Raw genomic sequence first — 16532 nt, forward strand, 5'->3', positions numbered from 1 at the left:
GAGAAAGCCACTTCTCTCCAAAAAGAACATTGCTGCTCATCTGCAGTTTGCTAAAGATCATGTGGACAAGCCAGAAGGCTATTGGAAAAATGTTTTGTGGACAGATGAGACCAAAATAGAACTTTTTGGTTTAAATGAGAAGTATTATGTTTGGAGAAAGGAAAACACTGCATTCCAGCATAAGAACCTTATCCCATCTGTGAAACATGGTGGTGGTAGTATCATGGTTTGGGCCTGTTTTGCTGCATCTGGGCCAGGACGGCTTGCCATCATTGACAGAACAATGAATTCTGAATTATACTAGTGAGTTCTAAAGGAAAATGTCAGGACATCGGTCCATGAACTGAATCTCAAGAGAAGGTGGGTCATGCAGCAAGAAAACGGCCCTAAGCACACAAGTCGTTCTACCAAAGAATGGTTAAAGAAGAATAAAGTTAATGTTTTGGAATGGCCAAGTCAAAGTCCTGACCTTAATCCAATTGAAATGTTGTGGAAGGATCTGAAGCGAGCAGTTCATGTGAGGAAACCCACCAACATCCCAGAGTTGAAGCTGTTCTGTACGGAGGAATGGGCTAAAATTCCTCCAAGCCGGTGTGCAGGACTGATCAGCAGTTACCGCAAACATTTAGTTGCAGTTATTGCTGCACAAGGGGGTCACACCAGATACTGAAAGCAAAGGTTCACATACTTTTGCCACACAGATATGTAATATTGTATCATTTTCCTCAATAAATAAATGACCAAGCATAATATTTTTGTCTCATTTGTTTAACTGGGTTCTCTTTATCTACTTTTAGGACTTGTATGAAAATCTGCTGATGTTTTCGGTCATATTTATGCAGAAATATAGAAAATTTTAAAGGGTTCACAAACTTTCAAGCACCACTGTAAAATACTACACTACATCATAAAATACTACACGACATCCTAAAATACTGTGTAACACAATAAAACACTATCTACAACCTAAAATAATGTACTACACAAAAAATACTACACTGCATCCTAAAATGCTACACTACATCCTACAATACTGTACTACACACTAAAATGCTACAGTACAACACGTGGAGTACATTCAGAACTCATGTTTTCATTGTAGTGTAGTATTTTATGATGTAATATAGTATTTTAGGATATTTTGTAGTATTCTTGGTTTGCAACCACGTGACCAAAACTGCTTGTGTCATTGACTGTCGCCATGTTGGAGGACATACTATATATATATAAAAATCTCCTTCTCACCCCCAGCGGGGGGGTGGTGTCCATGTCATCCTCAAGCTCGGGTCCTCTACCAGAGGCCTGGGAGTTTGAGGGTTCTGTGCAGTATCTTTGATGTTCCTAGGACTGCGCTCTTCTGGACTGAGGCTTCAGATGTTGTTCCTGGGATTTGCTAGAGCCACTCTCCCAGTTTGGGGGTTATTGCCCCAAGTGCCCCCACTACCATGGGGGACACGCAACCCTTGACCTTCCACATCCGTTCCAGCTGCTCTTTCAACCCTTGATACTTCTCAAGTTTCTCATGTTCCTTCTTCCTGATGTTGGCGTCAGCTGGGATCGCCACATCTATCACCACCAACCTCTTCTGCTCTTTGTCCACCACCACTATGTCCAGTTGGTTAGCCAGGATCTGTTTGTCAGTCTGGAAGCTGAAGTCCCACAGAACCTTGGCCCTGTTGTTCTCAGCCACCTTCTGTGGTATGGCCCATTGGGACTTGGGTACTTCTATTCCATACTGGTTGCAGAAGTTCCTGTATACTATCCCAGCCACTTGGTTGTGTCTCTCCATGTACGCTGATCCAGCTAGCATCTTACACCCTGCTACTATGTGCTGGACTGTTTCAGGGGCTTCTTTGCACAGTCTGCATCTTGAGTCTGATCTACTCTGGTAGATCCTGGCCTCTATGGCTCTTGTGCTTATGGCCTGTTCTTGTGCTGCCATGATTAGTGCCTCTGTGCTGTCTGTCAGTCCTGCATTATCCAGCCACTGGTAGGATTTCTTGATATCAGCCACTTCCTCTATCTGAAGGTGGTACATGCCATGTAGGGGTTTGTCCCTCCAGGTTGTCTGTTCCTCCTCCTCCTCTGCACTCTCATCAGGGTTCTGCTGCCTGAGACATTCACTTAGCAGTTCATCCTTTGGGGCCATCTTTCTGATGTATTCTCGGATTTTCGATGTTTCATCCTGGACCGTGGTCTTGATGCTCACTAGCCCTCGGCCTCCCTCTTTCCGCTTAGTGTATAGTCTCAGGGTGCTGGACTTGGGGTGGAACCCTCCATGCATGGTGAGGAGCTTTCTAGTCTTGATATCTGTGGCTTCTATCTCCTCCTTTGGCCAGTTTATGATACCAGCGGGGTATCTGATGACTGGTAGTGCATATGTTGATGGCTCGGACCTTGTTCTTACCATTCAGCTGACTTTTCAGGACCTGCCTTACTCTCTGGAGGTATTTGGCTGTGGTTGACTTCTTTGTGGCCTATTCATGGTTTCCATTAGCCTGTGGGATGCCAAGGTACTTGTAGCTGTCTTGGATATCACCTATGTTGCCCTCTGGTAGGTCAGTCCCCTCAGTCCAGATCATCTTGCCTCTCTTTGAGACCATCCGGCCACACTTGTCCAATCCGAATGACATTCCTATGTCATCGCTGTAGATCCGGGTGGTGTGGATCAGCGAGTCTATTTCTCGCTCGTTCCTGGCATACAGCTTGATGTCATCCATGTAGAGCAGGTGACTGATTGTTGCCCCACTACGGAATCGGTACCCGTAGCCGCTCTTTGTGATGATCTGACTGAGGGGGTTCAGGCCTATGCAGAACAGCAGTGGTGATAGCACATCTCCTTGGTATATGCCGCACTTGATGTTGGCTTGGGCAATGGGTTTTGAGTTGGCCTCTAGGGTTGTCTTCCACATTTCCATTGAGTTCTGGATGAAGGTCCTTAGGTTCCTGTTGATCTTATACAGTTCCAGACATTCCAGTATCCATGTGTGTGGCATTGAGTCGTAGGCTTTCTTGTAGTCAATCCAGGCAGTGCACAGGTTGGTCTGTCTCTTCTTACAGTCTCGGGCAACTGTTCTATCGACCAGTAGCTGGTGCTTGGCTCCTCTGGTGTTACTGCCAATTCCTTTCTGTGCCTCGCTCATGTATTGAGCCACATGCTTACTCATTTTTGCCGCAATTATGCCTGACAGGGCCTTCCATGTTGTGCAGAGACAGGTAATTGGCCGGTAGTTGGATGGGATGGGTCCCTTCTGGGGGTCCTTCATGATTAGGACTGTCCTGCCTTGGGTTAGCCATTCTGGGTGGGTCCCATCCCTCAGCAGCTGGTTCATCTGTGCTGCTAGGCATTCATGGAGTGCAGTTAGCTTCTTCAGCCAGTACGTATGGATCATATCGGGGCCTGGTGCTGTCCAGCTCTTCATCTTTGACACTCTTTCTTGGACATCTGCCATTGAGATGGTTACTGGTTCTTGTTCTGGGAGGTTGCTGTGGTCAGCTCTTAGGTCCACTAACCATTGGGCATCGGTGTTGTGTGATGCCTTCCACCTTTTTCCACCTCAGCTCTTGGTGGGTCTGACCGGTTGTTGGTCCCCTGCCACTGAGAGTACACCTTGGCTGGTTCAGTGGAGAACAGCTTGTTTATTCTCCTGGCCTCTCCCTCCTTAGTGTATCTCTTCAACCGGGTGGCCAGAGCTGTTAGTCGCTGTTTGGCAGTTTTGAGTGCATCTGGTATGGAGAGTGAGTTATACTTCCTGGGTGCCCCTTTATTCACCATGTTCCCTTTCTGTAGTTCAGCTAGCTGGCTAACTTCTCTCCGTGCTGCCTTTATCTTGGCCTCTAATCGTCTCTTCCATGGTGGATACTGTTTGTTATGTCCCGAGCCCACCTTGTGTCCAAGCATCTCCATGATTACTGTTGCTGTACTGTGTATCAGCTTGTTGGTCTCAGTGATGGTTCTTGTGGAGAATGTCTTCAGAGCAGCATTCACATCTACTAGTAGATCTTCTGAAGGTACTTGGCAACTCAGCTTCGGTATTCGTCGGGGGCTCCAGGTTTCCAGTTGGATCACGATCTTCCTTCTCAGGTCAGCAGCTCTTGTGTTGAGGCTGTTAGCTGTTGGGGCTTGGTACCCAATCTTTGGTTGTGGGGATGATGATGACATCTCCCCGCTGACCTGTCTTCCTGGCTCCCTGTTGTTGTATTTCATTAATCTCTAGTTGTGATAGTAGATTTCGATTACGGATGTTGGAACACTGGGCTAATAGCTGTTTCTTTGTTAGCCTTGATTGTTTCGAAGTATCCAATGGTCCCACATTCACTGCATGTATCCCCTCTCTCTGGGATTGCTTGTATAGTAGAATTCCAGCAAATCCGTATTTTCTGTCCTCGTCCATCGATGTCTTGTTCCAGTAGCCCATTTCTCATCAGTTTGCCCTGGTTCCCTAGCAACTGATGCAGACCTTGTTGACCCAGGCGACATCTGACTCTATCAGTTATGTCTTCACATAAGGTAGGCTGATATATCATGAGGGGTCTTGCCTAAGGTTTGCCCCGACTGGGATTCGAACCCCGATCTCCCGCATCGTAGTCAGTGAGCATTACCACTGTACTATCCAGCTGAGATATATATATATATATAGGGTGCGATTTGTCAAAAAACCAGAAGGGGGGATTTTTTTTTTTTAATCATGAAACGTCACAAAATTAAGGTAACAATAGGCTAACAGCTCAATAACATCCAATGATATCAAATGAATAACACTAAATGAAAACGAACACTAAACCAGAGATAGTAAATTCATCTTCCTATCTCTCTGACTAAATACACGAACACTAACACAACAAAGTTCGCATTGCTTGTCGGATTGCTGTGATGTTTCTCTCCCTCCGGATTAAATGGACAGTGACTCGAAAATCACTAAAATACATGAATACTAAATGAACAGTTTGCTCTGATGGCGCAGTTCACATTGTGCGCAGCTTTCCGATTTAAACTGTTTTTTTTCTCATCCTTATACTTCCTGTTTCATGGACTGTAACAGATTTGCTTATTTAGTAATTTTAATACAGAATTTACTTTGAAATTATAATCAGACACTCCAACGTCCCCCCTAAAAAAAAAAATCGGTCGTGAAAAAGGCGGCATCCGCCAAAAGGCGCGCTGTTTGCATCCCTGCATAGAACGCAAAGATATTGTTATTATCTACAATGTATCTATTTGCTGGGGACGTTCGTGAACATCAAAGCTGCCACTTCGGGTCATTTTGAAAGTGAGTGCAATGTAGACCATAGAAAACTGTGTCACAACATGCCTGTCATGTCAACTTTTTTTTTGGTTTGTTTTATTGACGGGGTTGTCCCCGAGGATTTTTTTTCAGCAGAGATAAAAACCAGAGGGGGGGATGATCCCCCCCAGCAAATCGCACCCAGTATATATATATATATATATATATATATATATATACAGAGAGAGAGAGAGAGTGGTAAGATATACAGTGGTAAGAATATAGACTGGAAGGTAAAGAGGAGTTACATTTAGAAGCTTGTAGTCATTTCTCAAATCTCATCTCATCTCATTATCTCTAGCCGCTTTATCCTTCTACAGGGTCACAGGCAAGCTGGAGCCTATCCCAGCTGACTACGGGCGAAAGGCGGGGTACACCCTGGACAAGTCGCCAGGTCATCACAGGGCTGACACATAGACACAGACAACCATTCACACTCACATTCACACCTACAGTCAATTTAGAGTCACCAGTCAACCTAACCTGCATGTCTTTGGACTGTGGGGGAAACCGGAGCACCCGGAGGAAACCCACGCGGACACGGGGAGAACATGCAAACTCCACACAGAAAGGCCCTCGCTGGCCCTGGGGCTCGAACCCAGGACCTTCTTGCTGTGAGGCGACAGCGCTAACCACTACACCACCGTGCCGCCCACCATTTCTCAAATCTATTTTCAAAACAATCATTTTGACTGCTTCAAAAGATAGGTATCTAACACACTATATAACATATTTAGTTATAAAAGAGCACTCACCGGGCGAGGACACTGCAGTTTTTGAGGTAGTGGATTGACATGAATCTTGTTCGATTGACTCTGTGATTGTTTGGGAAAATTCTTCAATAATTTTGCATTTCTTTCTGCTCTATGTAAGCCTCGCATTTCACGCTACTGCTTTAGTACCATCTTTTATTTTGTTGTGGCCCATATTTTGTGTTGGAGCCCAGTCTGGATCCATAAAACTGTAGAGATCAGCTGGTTTCCCTACTGGAAAGAAAAAGCAAAATAAAAGCAGCTTCATCAAAAATTATATACAGCTCTTTTTTCAAATGAAACAATTGTTGAAGCCTTTGATTGTCAGATCTCTCAATCAATGATCACGACCTTGTCACGTTTGACATCAGCGAGTTTCTGCACAACCAGGCTATTAAACGATCCAATATTTCTTATCTATTGCAATCTTTCATTTATAACTAGTTCATAGCACTTACCGTTGATAAAATGTTCATTGCAGACTCATGTGGTTTTTGCTTTCTCATCGCTTAGATCAGCCTGGTTTATGTTAGACAGCCATTGACGTCTACGCTCCGTGGACAACTCTCTTGTTTTTTCTCCTTGATTATTTATAATTGCTGGAATTCTAAAGAACTTATAAATCCCCTTGTCTCGAATAAAGTTGTGCCCACATCCAATTACAGCATAAAGAGCATAAAGAGTTGGCATAGCGAAGAAACAAAAGGAATTCTTGAACATAACTTCTCGAGCATATCTTCTCTAGTAAATGTGTGCAGCGTGAGTTTGTGTATATCCTCCAACATGGCCCACTTCTGGTTCAAAGCCTCATGCATAATTAGCTATGGCATCACATGCAAACGAAGAATAGTATTTTAGGATATCTTGTAGTATTTTGGTGTGTGTGTGGGTGTGTGTGTGTGTGTCCATCCCCCCACATTGTTTCAGTTCACACTGCTGTAAAAGGATACCAGCTCTATCACACAGAGCTGCTATTATTGTGCAGAATTAGCACTTTTTTTTTTTTGCTTTTACCCCTGCCATCACATCTGCCCCGGGATAGGTTTAGGGTAGAGGGAGTAACAAAGGGTTAATTGGGGTGGAGGGTCAGAAGAGTCACAATCATGTCCATCATGCTGAGAACTCCAAATCTTTCCAGCCTCCACTGTTGATCTCAGTCTTGTGGGTTTTTTTTCTCTGTAGCTATTAAATACCTTACTGAATGCTTTATTTTTAATACCGTGTTTATCTAAACCTTTATTTTATTTCTTTTATATACTTTATTTAATATACTGATAAAAGCGTTAACAGTAAAACGAGACCCTCGTCAAGTTTCGGTGTAAACGTAGTTTTAGAGTTTTGCAATGGAGCTTTTTAAATACCGTTGAAGATTTGAAGTGTTTAAGAACCAGCAGTGATCTGCTTTAGCGAGCCTGTAATTCCCGTACACTCACAGCAGGCAGGCTGGTGTGTGTGTGTGTGTGTGTGTGTGTGTGTGTGTGTGTGTGTGTGTTTGTGAATGTCTTTCCTCTTTGTATTTTCCCTGTTAAGCTGCCAGTCATGACAGTATGGAAACTTCCTGAGTGGCTGCATTTGTAATTTGTGTGTGAGTATATCTGCAGGTAAAGCTGCACACACACACACACACACACACACACACATATGCAGGTCTCCAAATCCAGCTGTGATTTCCTGGTTGACCTCAGGTCAGTCTGAAAGGATTTGAAACAAAGCCAATAGAATTGGGACCAAGGATAAGGACACAGCCCACTGATCACTTTAAACAAAAAGAGAGAGGGAGACAGGGAGAGGGAGACTTCTGGTCTGTGTGTAGTCTGCATTGAGAGCTGAAGAATGGACTTTCCTGCTAACAGTGTAGGAATTTGATTGATGTGGGGGCGGGATCTGGTGTGGGGGTTGCCTTGGTGACGTGGACGGGGTGGAGTCGGGGGTGTAGACAGTGCAGTGGGGGATTTTCTCAGTCAATGTGTATGAGGGAGCTGTGTGCTGACTTGGATATGGGCACAGAACGCACACACTGAACAGGTCAGGAATTTAATCAACTGCTTTCACTTTGATCTTCTTTGATGTTTGATTTCATTGGATCTTCTTTGATGTTTGATTTGACTTTGATTTCATTTGACTTTGATTTGTGTTTTGGCTCCCAGTGCATGAATCCCATTGAAGATTATTAGTTGTGTGTGTAGTATGCAATGCACTAGTAGTGTATAATATATAACTATAATAGTTTGGAGTGTGTTATAGTGGTGTGTACTACTAGTAAGATAGTGTGATGTAATAATGTTCTACTGTAGTGTGGAAGTGTAGTACTTTATGATGATGTGGAGTATTTCAGGGTAGGTATAGTGTAAGACTTTAGGGTGTAGTGTAGTATTTAAGGATGGATTGTAGTAAATTAGGTGTATGATATTGTTTTAATGTGTACTGTAGTATTTTAGGATGCAGTATAGTATTGTTGTGTGTAGTTTACTATTTTAGGATATTGTGTAGTATTTTAGGGTTTAATGTAATATATTAGGATCCAGTGTAGCTTTTTTGGAAGTAATGTAGTATTTTAGGTTGTAGTTAATGCTTTAGTGTCTAGTATTGTATACATTTTATGATGTAGTGCGTACTATTTTAGAAGCAGTGTCGTATATTAGGATGTACTGTAACATTTTAGGATGTGTAGTATTTTAAGGTTTAGTGTAGTATTGTGGGGGTAGTTAGTATTCTAGGTTATATCATAGCATTTGAGATGTGGTTTCATATTTCAGTGTGTGGGGTAGTATAATATTTTAGGATGCAACTTACTGTAGCATTCGAGGGTGTAGTGTAGTACTTTAGGGTTTAGTGTAGTATTGTGGGGGTAGTTAGTGTTCTAGATTATATCATAGCATTTAAGGTGTGGTGTCGTATTTCAGTGTGTGGGGTAGTATTGTAGGGTGTAGTGTAATATTTTAGGATGCAAAGTAGTATTTTAGGGAGTATCAAGGTAATTTAGCATGCAGTGTAGCATTTCAGGTGTGCAGTGTAGTATTGTATGATGTAGTGTAGTATTTTAGTATGTTGTATAGCATTTCAGGGTGTTGTATAATTTATAAGGATGTAGTTTAGTATTTTAAGATGTTATGTGTAGTATTTTATTGTGCTGTACAGTATTTTGGGTTGTAGTGTAGTATTTCATGGTGTAGTGTAGTATTCTCTGGTGTAGGACATTATTTTAGGATGTTGTGTAGTATTTCAGGGTGTTGTACCATATAATTTATAGGGATGTAGTTTAGTATTTTAAGATGTTATGTGTAGTATTTTATGATGTACTGCATAAATGCAGTGATCTTACTGAATCTGTACATGAATACATTTTTACATAATCTTTACTTTAGTGAATCTTTACATTACTGATTCTGTACTTTAGTAAATGTATACATTTGTAAATCTGTACATTAGTAAATTTATACATTAGTGAATTGATGCATTAGTGAATCGATACATTAGTAAATTTGTACATTACTGATTCTGTACATTAGTGAATATGTACATTACTAAATTGTTAAATCTGTAAATTATTAAACCTGTTCATTAAGGAATATATACGAGGGTAAGTCAAAAAGTTCTAAGACAAATTGAAAAAAATCTTTATTTATGAAAATAACAAAGCTATTTCTCTACATATCCTCCATTTAAATCTAAACACTTCTGCAAGTGGTGTTTCCATCAGAGAATTCCTTCTTTGTAGAATTCTGGGGGGATGTCTTTCACATCTTTTGAAATTATAACGACTGTCTTAGAACTTTTTGACTTACCCTCGTAGATTAGGGAAGATGTCCATTAATAAATCTGTACATTACTAAATCTGTACGTTAGTAAAGATAAGTTTTTATAACTCTGAGACACAGTTTACATAACCAGGACGTTGATTAATAATGGATTACATCTAATACATTTAGAACAAAACTAAACAAATCTCCAGGGTGCTAAGGGGGTGGGGCCAGTGAGAATCTCAACAGTTCTAAGGGGGTGGGGCCAGTACAGACTTTATATATAATAAAAACAACTCACAAAATCATAAGCTAAGAAGATAAGTTTGTGCTACAACATTTACAAAACCAGACATGGATTTGTTGTTAATATATTGTGTTTCAGCTCTCAGTGCATGATACATACACACGTAATAGTGTGTAGTGTTTTATGGTAGGATGTAGGATGTAATAATACTGTAGTGTGCAGTGTGATTGTGTAGTGTGTTATAGTAGTTTGAAGTGTAATTGTGTCGCAGATGTAGTATTTTATGATGATTTTCAGGGAGTAGTGTCGTATTTTAGGATGCAATGTAGTAAATTAGGTGTAGTGTAAAGTTTTAGTCTTGTCTCGTCGTTGGCAGTAGCGCATATCTGTGCATCCAAATCCTCGTTAAATGGCCAGTGCTCCTGGAGAACTGCAATATTTTAGGTGATTTGTGGTTAAGGTATAGTTCCTTTAGACAGGGCATAAAACAAATTCCCTGGTGCAGATCATTTATTTCATGACTGTGTGAGGGTGAGTCAAACAAAGAACTTCCCCTAGAAAACAAAATTCCATTTATATTGCACTTTTAAGGTTTTCATAAAACTCACTCTCGTATAAACTGTATATGAAAACCTACACACACACACACACACACACACACCTACCTCTCTAAGCTGTGCAGTGAATACTAACGACTGTATGGTGGTCCTGCAGAGGCCCCCTTCAGCTCTCTTACAGTGTGTGTGTGCATATATTTAGTGTATCCAGACTGACTGTATTGTTATGGTTTTCCATAGCTGTGTGACTTCCTGTGTGTGTGTGTGTGTCATGATCCTTTGCATCAGTGCCGGTCAATAACGAGCTTGATAATACTAAAAAAATTTTCAACACGTTGCATAAAAGTTTAAAAACAGATTTAATCAGACACCAAGGATCAGTCTTTGTATCAGTCTTGATTTATGACCTGAGTGATTCTGAGCAAAAAGTATGTGTGTGTGGGTGGGTGCGTGACAATTGTGTTTATATTATCAGGAAATCCAGGGAGAGCATATACAAACATATATACGAAGGTGACCATGTTTACAATTGTGTGTGTGTGTGTGTGTGTGTGTGTGTGTGTGTGTGTGTGTGTGTGTGCGTGTGACTTTTTTCCATTGGTTTGTTTTTGACGGATGTCCTGAATTTCCCACATGCCACCTGGGTATGTGGGAATCTCTCTCTCTCTCTCTCTCTCTCTCTCTCTCTCTCTCTCTCTCTGACACACATACACACACACACACAGCTGCAGTTGTAAGAATCAATACAATACATACATTTACTATTTACTAATGGGTGGACAGATGATGGATGGATTGAGAGGCAGATTAAGATAGGACTGTAAAGATGAATGAGTGATAGATGGGAAATGATGAATGGATGGACAGTGGGACAATGCATAGAAAAATGAATACCAGAATGGATGGATAAGGTGTTCATGTTTATCCATCATTCAATTCATGAGGGAACCCCACACACACACACACACACACACTGCAGGTGCTTTAGACGCTTCTGATAAAGTTCTAAATTCTGTACAGCCTCTGCCCCAGCTGAGAAAACACCAGAACACTCTCCTCTGTCTTCCAGAACACACACACACAGATCTGATTTCCACCCTTCCTGCATAAGAACCCTGTAATCTACAGTTCTCTCTCTCGCTCACTCACTTACTCTGTGTGTGTGTGTGTGTGTGTGTGTGTGTGTGTGTGTGTGTTTAATTATATCTTTTCTCTGTTCTGTTTTTCTTCCATCCCAGTGCAGATCTGACACACTCTGACCTGCACCCGGATAGGAAAAGAGGTGAAGGGAAAAAAAGCAAGGACATGAACCTCCTGAACCTCAGCACTGTACCACATTATACTAACATACACCAACACTACTGCAGTCCTCAAGTTATGAGAACTCCAACCAGGAGTAGGGATGGCTCAGGCAGTTCCGGAGAGCAGAAGTGTACAGGATCACTGGTATCTCAGTTAATGAGTAATGGTTAAGAACAGCATATATTGTGCAATGTGCACTGAGTGCAAGCAGGGACTCCAGCAAGACTAACTATGCCAGCATAACTAAAAGGGAGAGCCAGAAGGTAACACAGACATGCTCCCTGGGTGCCCTGGGACACTGTCAACACACCTGAGTGAACACGTGAGAGTGGGGAGGTGACAGCTTCCAAACATCCCAGTTTATCAAAACACTCTATGCCTGTAAATTCTCCAGATCTGCTCCTTTACCCAATAAAAAGCTATTAACAAAAGGCTTGACAAAACAGATATGTTTTCAGTGTAGACTTAGGCTACATCCACATGACAACGGCAACGAGATGTTATTAAAAAAAATATCGCGTCCACATGGGCAACGGATCAGTAAAATATCAGGTACATATGGCAACGCAACGCTTGCTGAAAACTATGCAATACACATGGCACACCTCTAGGGGCGCTGTAAGACGGTCCCTTCGGAGACACCAGAACAATAGAAGAAGTAAGGACGCATGCGCATAAACTATTATGCGCGAGACTTCATATTAGCCACAAAGTCAGAAAAATCTGTTCGTAAAATTACATTATAATGACCAAATACAATTAAAAGTATTTTTCCAGTCTCACCTGTGAAAGGTAATCCCATGTGATCTCGTTTGGACGGCAAACCTGTTGGTACAGTTAAACGCAGCACATGAATGAGGCATCTTTATTCTCCGCTTTGACCCATCCAATATGGTGGCGAGGATGACGTATGATTCTACGCAGAAGGCGGCGTCTTTAATGGTCCGGAATAAATTGAATGCTACACGTTGATGGATTACTTTGTTCTTCTACGCCCTTTTTGAGGAATGTATTGTAGGACTTAAACCAACATCTGAAGAGGTGAGATCGCTCCTTTTTTTTCCTTATTTTTGCTGGCGGGATTGACTCTGCCCTAAGGGCTATTCTCTCTCTCTCTCTCTCTCTCTCTCTCTCTCTCTCACTTTGCACCATTACACAATAAATATTCACAGTGAAAATATTTTGTAAGCGCGTTTCATGAACCAAGTTATAGGATTTGTTGACAACTCGCATCGAGTTCGTTACACTTCTACCCGGCGTGAAGCACATGTGGTTGTGACGTCATCATAAACAAATCCGTTCTACTCATCCAGACGACTTCGCAACGGCGCCGTTGCCAGATCTTTCCACTCTGGAACCCGTTCTCAAAAGATTTCGTTTTGGGGCACCCAAAACGCCAGTGCCATGTGGACGCCAGGCCGAAACGATAAATAATTTTATTGGATTCACCTGAATCCGTTGCCGTGTGGACAGGGCCTCAAACACTGAGACTGTGTACAAGTCCCAAACACTACTTGAAAGGCTGTTCCATAACTGTGGGGCTTTGTAAGAAAAGGCTCTGCCGCCTGATGGAGCCTTCACTATTCAAGGTACTATTCAAGGTAGTAATAGCCTGCACCTTTTGATCTAAGTAGGTAATAAAAGACCAGAAGTTCACTCAGGTACTGTGGTGGGAGACTGTTCAGTGCTTTATAGGTAATAGTAATATCTCATCTCATTATCTCTAGCCGCTTTATCCTGTTCTACAGGGTCACAGGCAAGCTGGAGCCTATCCCAGCTGACTACAGGCGAAAGGCGGGGTACACCCTGGACAAGTCGCCAGGTCATCACAGGGCCGACACATAGACACAGACAACCATTCACGCTCACATTCACACCTACGGTCAATTTAGAGTCACCAGTTAACCTAACCTGCATGTCTTTGGACTGTGGGGGAAACCGGAGCACCCGGAGGAAACCCACGTGGACACGGGGAGAACATGCAAACTCCGCACAGAAAGGCCCTCGCTGGCCACAGGGCTCGAACCTGGACCTTCTTGCTGTGAGGCGACAGTGCTAATAGTAATATTTTATACTTAATGCAAAATATTATTGGGAGCCAATACAGTGTGGATAAGATAGGGGTGATATGGTCATATCTTTTGATTCTAATAAGGATTCTCACTCCTGCATTCTGAACGAACTGAAGCTTGTTTATGCACCTACTAGAATATCTAGACAGTAGGGCATTACAATAATCCAACTAAGAGGTAACAAATGCATGTACTAGTTTTCCTCCATTGTTTAATGACATTATATTTCTTATCTTAGTAATATTTCTGAGATGAAAGAAAGATATCCTTGTAACATTTAGTAATCACACCAAGGTCTTTTCCGACTGCACAAGATGAAACAGAAAAGCCATCCAGAGTTGCTTTGTAATCAGAAAGCTTGCTTCTCACTGCATATGGTCTTAGTACAAGTACCCCTTTCTTGTCAGAATTGAGTAGAAGGAAGTATGTCTGTGAAGATTCTCAGTCATCCAGGTCATGGTAAACTGTGGGTGGTAAAAGAGAGCAACTGGACTTGCTTGAAGATTCTTGAAGATGTTTCACCTCTCATCCGAAAGGCTTCTTCAGTTCTGTCTGACTGGTAGGGAGCATCAGGTATTTATCCTCTCATGGATGAAAAGCTCATCTTTTCATCCATGAGAGGATAAAGGGCTCAGAATATCCCTACAACGATAGAGGGAAAAGAGAAGGAGCAGAATCACATCAAGAAAGCACTTCAGAACTGCGGGTATCCCAACTGGTCTTTCCTCAAGAGCAGAAAAAGGAACAAAACGGACAAGGAGGATAACAGGAACAAACACAAGAACATTGTCATTCCCTACATTTCTGGCCTATCTGAGAAACTCAGGAAGATCTTCTACAAACACAACATTCCGGTACATTTCAGACCCAGTAACACTCTGAAGCAGAAACTGGTCCACGCTAAGGACAGAATACCCAGACACAAACAGGACAACGTAGTGTATGCCATTCAGTGCAGTGAGGAATGCACATATTCGTATATTGGGGAGACAAAACAACCACTTCACAGGCGCATGGCTCAACACAGGAGAGCCAGTTCCTCAGGCCAGGACTCTGCTGTCTACCTTCATCTTAACAACAAAGGACACTCATTTCAGGATTGCAACGTACACATTTTAGCCAGAGAGGATCGTTGGTATGAGCGAGGAGTTAAAGAAGCCATTTTTGTCAACCTGGAATGGCCATCACTGAACGGAGGTGGGGGTCTAAGACATCATTTATCAGCCACCTACAATGCAGTCCTTGGCACACTTCCCAGACAACTGAATGCACACCAAAACCCAGCTGTTTTCAGTGACTCACAGGAGGACAGAGAGAATCAGCATTCCATTGATCACCCTAACAGGCAATCCATTGATCATCCTAACGACTCTCGAGGCCGTTCACAACCAGCCCCCAGTGACCCACACCAACAGGATGACTCAATGACACCTTAGATGAGCTTTTCATCCATGAGAGGATAAATACCTGATGCTCCCTACCAGTCAGACAGAACTGAAGAAGCTTTTCGGATGAGAGGTGAAACGTCTTCAAGAATCTTCAAGCAAGTCCAGTTGCTCTCTTTTACCATCCACAGTTGAGTAGAAGGAAGTTAATAAGCATCCAGTGTCTAATGTGCTTTACACATTCCTTTATTAAGCTGATGTCTCTCATCTGACTTTGCTGAAACATACAACTGTATGTCATCAACATAACAGTGGAAGCTAATTCCATGTTTACGAATAATTTTACTCAGAGATAGCATAACTAAAGAAAAAAGCAGTGGGCCTAAAAGAAAACCTTGCAGAACACCAAACTTTACCTTAGTATAGACCCCTTTCACATGACGTCACCGCGCCGCGAGATTTTGTTAGGCGCCATATTGGAAGACCAAGTACATGCACTCACAATATAAAACAAAGTACGAGCGAGAGTAAAGTGACACGATGGATGATAATTCGGGTTATGTGAGTACATTACCAGCTGCAGAAAGGGCACGGTATGTGGAGAAACTGGCTGTGATTGATGGGTTTGACCCATATGATAAGACTCGTGGCAAGGGAGAATGGAAACATAAGGAGGACCTGACACACCAATTCTGCCATCTGTTTGCTACCCAGACATTGTAAACTATTTGTTGTTTACACCCAGTGCCTACACTCAGTGTTCGAACTATGCCAATATTTTCGGGGGGTCCCTTTTTTCCCTTGGGGGGGGGGTGCTTGCGCTTGTCTCGGAGCGCGGATCTCCAAACACATGAGAAGCCTATCTTATGCACATATCACGCGGACTCCACACCTCCACACACGCATCGCGTCTGAAGTCATAACTCATCAGGGGAAATCGTGTCCGTATTGGCATGTTCAAAAAACAACCTCGCGTCAACAATGATACCACACGCAAGAAAAAAAGAACAGTCAGGCTACTCAACAACCAACCTGGCAGCAGCAAGAAAGCCCCAAACCATCCTAAATTATTATTATTATTAAATTGTTGAAGTCTGGGAGGCTTGCTCCTCATACAGTTATCAACTTGGGGCCAATTTAGCATGTTTTAAATCTGAATTTCTTGCGTTTGCTTACCTCAAAGTGTCCGCAG

At 42.4% G+C, this 16532-nt stretch overlaps 1 protein-coding gene across 1 annotated transcript in view; it reads left to right on the top strand.

Annotated features, from left to right (window-relative positions):
- The first annotated feature begins 8004 nt into the window (after nt 1-8004).
- The window catches only part of lhfpl2a (LHFPL tetraspan subfamily member 2a), a 30717-nt gene continuing 22189 nt past the window's right edge, over nt 8005-16532 (top strand). The window contains exon 1 of the mRNA XM_060935080.1: nt 8005-8062. The gene's annotated coding sequence lies outside the window, so the exon portion shown is untranslated. The remainder of the gene's footprint in view (nt 8063-16532) is intronic.

This window comes from Neoarius graeffei, chromosome 12 (assembly GCF_027579695.1).
Source record: "Neoarius graeffei isolate fNeoGra1 chromosome 12, fNeoGra1.pri, whole genome shotgun sequence".
Taxonomy (NCBI): Eukaryota; Metazoa; Chordata; class Actinopteri; order Siluriformes; family Ariidae; genus Neoarius; species Neoarius graeffei.